Raw genomic sequence first — 8,929 nt, 5'->3', positions numbered from 1 at the left:
GGAGCGCGCGCGGGGCGGCTGGCGGCTGGCGGGCCACCTGCACGGGGGAGCGGGCGGACTCGCGGTCGGCACCCGCGAAACAGCAGACTGAGACCCTGAACCGGGTGCGCGCGCCACCAGGCTTCTCACGAAACTCCGGAATCCTGGTGTGCTCACCGGGCATAGACTGAGACCAGGAGACCCGGGAGCGCCAGGGGCGGCCGGTGGCTGGCGGCATTAGAAACACAAAGGACAGAGACGCGCCGGCCCTGGAAGTGAGGGCAGGGACGCCGGGTTGGTGCGCACATCCCGGGACGCTGCAGGGTTGAGCAGCACCAACAGTAACAGAGTTAAAGTGGCCAGAACATCAGTGGAGAACGGGCCGCAATCCCTCTGTTCTGTGACAGAGGCTGAAATTCGGCCGCTGCTGCTCTGACTCTCAGAAGAGGCATAGCTGACCGCCAGGGAAAGCCGCCAGAGAACAAAAGCCTGGAAATACCAGCTCAGAGAGTGCCCATCCCCATCCCCCCTCGCGGGGGACACGGAGACTCTAACCAAACAGGGTTGCCTGAGTATGGGCGTGGCAGGTCCCTCCCCCAGAACACAGAAGGCAGGCTGAAAAATCAAGAAGCCCACAACCCCAGGCGCCTGGGTGGCGCAGTCATTGAGCGCCTGTCTCCGGCTTAGGGCGTGATCCCAGCGTTCCGGAAAGGAGTCCCTCATCGGGCTCTTCTGCTGGGAGCCTGCTTCTTCCTCTCTCACTCCCCTGCTTCTGTTCCCTCTCTCGCTGGTTGGCTGCCACATAAATAAATAAATAAAATCTTTAAAGAAGAAGCCCACATCCCTAAGATCCCTATAAAACAAGGGGCACGGCCTGGGACCCAGTCAATAATTTGGGCTCTGGAAACCCCGCAACCTCTCCTCATCAGAATGACAAGAAGGAGAAGCCCCCCCCAGCAAAGAAAAGACAGTGAGTCTGTGGCCTCTGCCACAGAAATAATGGATATGGATGTAACCAAATTATCAGAAATGGAATTCAGAGTAACGATGGTCAAAATGATGAGTAGAATTGAAAAAACTATTAACGAAAAGGTTACTGAGAATATAGAATCCCTAAGGACAGAAATGAGAACGAATCTGACAGAAATTAAAAATTCTATGAGCCAAATGCAAGCAAAACTAGAGGCTCTGACGGCCAGGGTCGCAGAAGCAGAGGAACGGGTTAGTGAATTGAAGGATGGGTTAAGAGAGGAAAAAATGAAAATAGAATATGCTTTTAAAAAAATCCACACCCACGAATATAGGTTACGGGAGATTACTGACTCAATGAAACGATCCAATGTTAGAATCATCGGCATCCCCGAGGGGGTGGAGAAAAACAGAGGTCTAGAAGAGATATTTGAACAAATTGTAGCTGAAAGCTTCCCTAATCTAGCAGGAAGCAAACATTAGTGTCCAAGAGGCAGAGAGGACCCCTCCCAAGCTCATACACGACAAACCTCATAAATGCGTCATAGTGCATTTCGCAAATATTAGATGCAAAGGATACAGTTTTGAAAGCTGACCAGGGCAAGAAATTTCTCACGTGCAAGGCAAAGGCATCAGAATTACGTCCAGACCTGTCATGGAATGAGAAAAGGTTGGGGAGCATATTTAAAGCTCTTTCAGAGAAAAACACTTATGCAGCCAGGATCCTTTATCCAGCAAGGCTGTCATTCAGGAGTGATGGAGAAATAAAGATATTTCAAGAGTAGCCAGTCACTAACCAATTTGTAACCACGAAACCAATACCATGGGATAATACGGGGTTCTATATAAAAGTAAAAGGCCCCAAAGAGTGATACAGAACAGAAAGTCACAGCCAATACAAACAAAAGACTTTACTGGCAACATGGCATTATTAAATCATATCTCAGTAATCAGTCTTAATGTAAATGGTTTGAACCATCCCATAAGACACCACAGGGTTACAGGTGGATAAAAGAAATGACCCATCCATTTTGCTGTCTACAAGAGGCTATTTCGAACCCAAAGATGCATTCAGACTAAGTAAGGGGATGGTGATACCATCTTTCACGCAAATGGACCTCAAAAAAAGCTGGGGTAGCCAATTCTCATATCAGATAAACTGGATTTTAAACTACAGACTATAGTTAGAGACGCAGAAGGGCACTATATTATTCTTAAAGGAAGTATTCAACAAGTGGATATGACAATTATAAATATATATGCTAACAGAGAGAACAACAAGATACACAAGCCAACTCTTAACCAGAATAAAGAGACATATAAATAAAAATACATTAATAGTAGGGAGTTACTCAACACTCCACTCTCAGAAATAGACAGAACACCCTGGCAAAAAACTAAGCAAAGAATCAAAGGTTTTGAATGCCATACTCTCGACGAGTTGGACCTCTAGTTATATACAGAACACTACACCCCAGAAACAAGAATACTCATTCTATTCCTAATGCCCATGGAACATTCTCAAGAATAGAATACCATGTTCTGGGACACAAAACAGGTCTCAACCACGTGCAAAGACTGAAATTATCCCCTGCATATTCTCAGACCACAGCGCTCGAAGTGGAACTCAACCACAAGGGAAAATTTGGAAGAAACTCAAACACTTGGAGACTAAGAACCATCACTGCTCAGGAATGACTCGATAAACCCAGGAAATCAAAAATCAAATTAAACAATTTATGGAGACCAATGAGAATGAAAACCACAACAGTCAAAGCCTATGGGATACAGCAAAGGCAGTCCTAAGGGAGATACATAGCCATCCAAGCCTCACTCAAAGAATAGAAAAATCTAAAATGCAGTTTTATATTCTCACCTCAAAGCTGGAACAGCAGCAGAGGGACAGGCTAATCCACATACGAGGAAGCAGTTGACCAAAGTAGAGCTGAAATCAATCAAGTAGAAACCAAAAGAAGTACAGTAGAGCAGATCAACAGGGACTGAAACTGGTTCTTTAGAGAGGAATCAATAAAATTGACAGACCACTGGCAAGACTTATCAAAAAGAAAAGAGAAAAAGGACCAGATTATTAAAATTATGAATGAAAAGGAGAGGTCCTTGCAGCGAACACCATTGAAATTGGAAGGACTATTAGAAATTTTTATCAACAGCTATATATGCCAATAAACTAAGCAATCTGGAAGAGATGGAATCCTTCCTGGAAACCTATAAACTACCAAGATTGAAACCGGAAGAAATTGATTCCTTAAACAGGCCAATTAATTGAAGAAATTGGGTCAGTGATAAACAACATTCAAATAACAAAAGCTCAGGCTGGACTTGGTTTTCCTGGAAATTCTACCAAACATTCAAGAAAAATAATACCTATTCTCCTAAAACTATTTCAAAAATAGAAACGAAGGAAAGCTACAAGCTCATTCTATGAGGCCAATATTGCAACCAGTCCCAAATAGGCAAGGCCCTCAAAAAGGAGAGAGCACGAACCGATTTCTAATGAATATGAGCGCCGAAATCCTCAACAAGATACTTGCTAATAGAATCCAACAGTTCATTAAAAAGATTATCCATCACGATCAAGTGGGATTCATACCTGGGATGCAAGCGTGGTTCAATATATGCAAATCAATCAGCGTGAGACATCATGTCAACAAGAAAAGACTCCCAAGAACCATATGATCCTCTCAATCGATGCCGAAAAAGCATTTGACAAAATACAGCATCCTTTCCTGATTAAAACCCTTCAGAGTGTAGAATAGAAAGATTGCATTTCTCATAAATCTCCTTAAAAGCCCATCTATGAAAAGCCTACTGCAAATATTATTCTCAATGGGGAAAAGAAGCTGGAAGCCTTTCCATAAGATCAAGGTTTCTACGGCCAAAGATGCCCCTCTCGCCACTATTGTCAACATAAGTACCTAGATCATGCAGCAGCAATCAGACAAAGAAGGGATCAAAGGTATTCAAATCAAATAAAGAAAAGTCAAAATGTCTCTTCTACTTGTTGACATGATACTCTATATGGAAAACCCAAAAGAAGCCACTCCCAAACTATTAGAAGTTATACGGAAATGAATTCAGTAGCGTGGCGCGGGATACAAAATCAATGCTCAGAAATCAGTTGCATTTCTGTACACGAACTACTTGAGAACGAAGAAAGAGAAATTAGGGAATCCCATCCCATTTTACAATAGCACCAAAAACCATACGTTACCTTGGAGATTAACTTGTCAGAGGCGTAAAGGTCCTATATTCTAGAAACTATAAATCACTCTTGAAAGACATTGAGAAGACATAAAAAAGATGGAAAAGATATTCCGTACTCATGGATCAGGAATGTTTATAGTTAAAATGTCCATACTACCAGAGCAATCTACACTTTCAATGCTATCGATTAAAAATATGAGGACATTTTTCAAAGAACTGGAACAAATAGTCCTTAAACAATATGGAACAGAAAAGGCCGGATCTCCAAGGAACTGTTGAAAAGGAAAAAACAAAGCTGAGGCATACGGCCGGACCCCCGAGCTGTACTACAGCTGTGATCACAAAAAGACAGCATGGTACTGGCACAAAAACAGACACATAGACCAATGGAATTAGAATAGAGAGCCCAGAAATGGACCCTCGCTCTTTTGGGCAACTAATATTTGATAAAGCGGAAAAACATCCGATTGGGAAAAAGGCAGTCTCTTCAATAAATGGTGCTGGGAAAATTGGACACAGCTACATGCAAAAGAATGAAACTTGACCACTCTCTCACACCATACACAAAAAATAAACTCCAAATGGATAGAAAGACCTCGATGTGAGACAGGAATCCATCAAAATTCTAGAGAGAACATAGGCAGCAACCTCTACGATATCAACCAAAAGCAACTAGCACTACATCCCCAAAGGCAAGAGAAACAAAGTAAAATGAATTTGTAGGACTTCATCAAAGATTAAAGTTTCTACAGCCAAAGAACAGTCAGAAAAAACTAAGAAGCAGCCCACGGAATGGGAAGATATTTGCAAATGACACTACAGATAAAGGACTGGTATCCAAGATCTACGAACTTCTCAAACTCAATACCGAGAAACAAATAGACAAATCAAAAAATGGGCAGAAAATATGAGCAGACACTTTTCCAATGAAGACATACAAATGGCTAACAGACACATGAAAAATGTTCAAATCATTAGCATCAAGGAAATTCAAATCAAAACCACACTGAGATACCACCTTGCGCCCAGTTAGAATGGCAAAAATAGACAAGGCAAACAACAACTGTTGGAAGGATGTGGAGAAAGGGGATCCCTCTCGTTGTTGGTGGGAATACTAGTTGGTACAGCCACTCTGGAAAACCGTGTGGAGGTCCTTTAAAAGTTAAAATTGACTACCTATGATCCAGCCACTGCACTGCTGGGTGTTTACCCCAAAGATACAGGCGTGGCAGTGAAGGGAAGGGCCATATGCACAAATGTTCACTTAGCAGCAATGTCCACAATAATAAATCGTGGAAGGAGCCGAGATGCCCTGCAACAGATGACTGGATTAAGAAGTTGTGGTCCATATACAATGGAATATTACTCAGCAATCAGAAGAAACGAGTTCTCAACATTTGCTACAACATGGATGGCACTGGAGGAGATAATGCTAAGTAAATAAGTCAAAGCAGAGAGAAAGACAACTATCATATGATTTCTCTCATCTATGGATCATAAGAACTAGGATGATCAGTAGGGAAGAAAGGGATAAAGAAAGGGGGTAATCAGAAGGGGAATGAAACATGAGAGACTATGGACTATGAGAAACAAACTGAGGGCTACAGAGGGGAGGGGTGGGGGATGGGATAGACCCCGGTGATGCGTAGTAAGGAGGGCACGTATTGCATAGTGCACTGGGTGTTATACAAACTAATGAATCATCGAGCCTTACATCGAAAAGGGGATATACTGTATGGTGAGTAACTAATATAATAAAAAATTATTAAGTAAAAAAAAAAAGATTAAAAGTTTCTGCACAGCCAAAGGAAAGAATCAGAGAGAAAACTAAGAGGCAGCCACGAATGGGAGAAGATATTGCAAATGACACTACAGATAAAGGACTGGTATCCAAGATCTACAAAGAACTTCTCAAACTCAATACACTGAGAAACAAATAAACCAAATCAAACAATGGGCAGAAGATATGAACAGACACTTTTCCAATGAAGACATAGCAAATGGCTAACAGACACATGAAAAAATGTTCAAAATCATTAGCCATCAAGGAAATTCAAATCAAAACCACACTGAGAGATACCACCTTCGCAGTTAGAATGGCAAAAATAGACAAAGGCAAGAAACAACAATTGTTGGAGAGGATGTGGAGAAAGGGTCCCTCCTTCATTGTTTGGTGGAATCTAATTGGTACAGCCACTCTGGAAAACAGTGTGGAGGTCCCTTAAAAAGTTAAAAATTGAGCTACCCTGTGATCCAGCCATTTGCACTACTGGTGTTTACTAAAGATACAGACGTAGTGAAGAGGAAGTTGACTATACCCCCAATGTTCATAGCAGCATTGTCCACAATAGCTAAATCGTGGAAAGGAGCCAGAGATGCCACTTCCAACAGATGATAGCTGGATTAAGAGATGTGATTCAACTATCTCACACCATACAAAAAATAAACTCCAAATGGATACGAAAGACCTGCGATGTGAGACAGGAATCCATCAAAATTCGAAGGAGAACCAGGGAACAGCCTCTACGACATCGGCCAAAGCAACCTTTTTCATGACAATCCCCAAAGGCAAGAGAAACAAAAGATAAAATGATTTATGGGACTTCATCAAGATTAAAGTTTCTGCACATCAAGAAACAGTCAGGAAAAACTAGAGAGCATACACGGAATGGAGAGAATATATTTGCAAATGACACTACAGATAAAGGACTGGTATCAAGATCTACAAAGAACTTCTCAAACTCAATACAGAAACAAATAAACAAATCAAAAAATGGGCAGAAGATATGAACAGACACTTTTCCAATGAAGACATACAAATGGCTAACAGACACATGAAAAAATGTTCAAAATCATAGCCATCAAGGAAATTCAAATCAAAACCACACTGAGATGCCACCTTTAGCCAGTTAGAATGGCAAAAATAGGGACAAGGCAGAAACAACAATTGTTGGAGAGGATGTGGAGAGGGATCCCTCCGCTTGTTGGTAGGAATCTGAAGTAATTTACCACCACTCTGGAAAACGTGTGGAGGTCCTTAAAAAGTTAAATTAGGCTACCCTATGATCCGCTCATTTGCACTACTGGGTTTTACCCCAAAGATACAGGCGTGCGGAAGAGAAGGAGCCATATGCACCCCAATGTTCATAGCAGCAATGTCCACAATAGCTAAATCAGTGGAAGGAGCCGAGATGCCCTTCAACGATGATGACTGGATTAAGAATTTGTGAGTCCATATATACAATGGAATATTACTCAAGCTATCAGAAAGAGACGAGTTCTCAACATTTGCTACAACATGGGCACGCACTGGAGGAGATAATGCTAAGTGAAATAAGTCAAGCAGAGAAAGACAACTATCATAGATTTCTCTCCTCAAATTGGAACAACAAGAACTAGGTTGATCGATGAGGGGAAAGAAGGGATAAAGAAGGGGAGTAATCAGAAGGGAATGAAACATGAGAGACTATGGACTATGAGAAACAAACTGAGGACTTCAGGGGGAGGGGGTGGGGGAATGCGATAGGCCGATGATGGGTAGTAAGGAGTACGTATTGCATAGTCATGGGTGTTATACACAACTAATGAATCATCAAGCCTTGACATCGAGCGGGGATGTACTGTATGGTGACTAACATAATATAATAAAAAATCATTAAAAAAAAAAAAGTTGTGGTCCATATATACAATGGAATATTACTCAGCAATCATAAAGAAAGAGTTCTCAACATTTGCTACAACATGGACGGCACTGGAGGAGATAATGCTAAGTGAAATAAGTCAAGCAGAGAAAGACAACTATCATATGATTTCTCTCATCTATGGAACATAAGAACTAGGATGATCAGTAGGGGAAGAAAGGGATAAAGAAAGGGGGGGTAATCAGAAGGGGGAATGAAACATGAGAGACTATGGACTATGAGAAACAAACTGAGGGCCTCAGAGGGGAGGGGAGTGGGGGAATGGCATAGACCGGTGATGGGTAGTAAGGAGGGCACGTATTGCATGGTGCACTGGGTGTTATACACAACTAATGAATCATCGAGCCTTACATCGGAAACCGGGGATGTACTGTATGGTGACTAACATAATATAATAAAAAATCATTAAAAAAGAAAAAGAGTCAATGCTTGATAAGAAAAGGGTCAGTGTTTTGGGCATTTATTATTATGCTTATTTTTGTTTATCCTTATGTTGGAGGAGGGGAAAAATTTTGTTGCTTCTCCATTCATGAAGAACCCCCTGTGGGGCACCTGCCTGGCTCAGTCCATAAGCCTCTGCCTTAGGCTCAGGGAGTGGTCCTGGAGTTCTGGGATTGAGCCCCACATCAGGCTCTTCCGCTGGTAGCCTACTTCTTTCGCTCCCACTCCTCCTGTTTGTGTTCCCTCTCTCACTGGCTGTCTCTCTCTGTCAAATAAATAAATAAAATCTTAAAAAAAAAAAAAAAAAGAAGAACCCTGTGCATCCATGCCCAGACACACCCACATGATGCTGCCCTTCAGCCCTTAGGTAAATAACACGTTCTCTGCTGGAGGTAATGGGATGGACTTCATCACATATTGAAGAAAAACAAATAGCAAGCATGCATCTATCACCTATGGATGAGTGTATTTTCATATACATGAAACCCTACAACAGTCTTATACAGACAGATGTTATTATTCCCAGCCCTCCTGTCATATTTCCTTACCATCAAACTGGTCATCAGGAACTTAGAGGACTGAATTTTCTCTGGAAGCATTCCATTATGGCATTC

General features: G+C 41.9%; 1 pseudogene; it reads right to left on the bottom strand.

The window, feature by feature from the left end:
* Positions 1-8,877: 8,877 nt before the first annotated feature.
* The window catches only part of LOC103677191, an 11,119-nt pseudogene continuing 11,067 nt past the window's right edge, over positions 8,878-8,929 (bottom strand).

Source organism: Ursus maritimus, unplaced genomic scaffold (genome assembly GCF_017311325.1).
Source record: "Ursus maritimus isolate PB19 unplaced genomic scaffold, ASM1731132v1 scaffold_14, whole genome shotgun sequence".
Taxonomy (NCBI): domain Eukaryota; kingdom Metazoa; phylum Chordata; class Mammalia; order Carnivora; family Ursidae; genus Ursus; species Ursus maritimus.
Note: the sequence above shows the minus strand (reverse complement) of the source record. Positions and strands in the feature narration are given on the sequence as shown.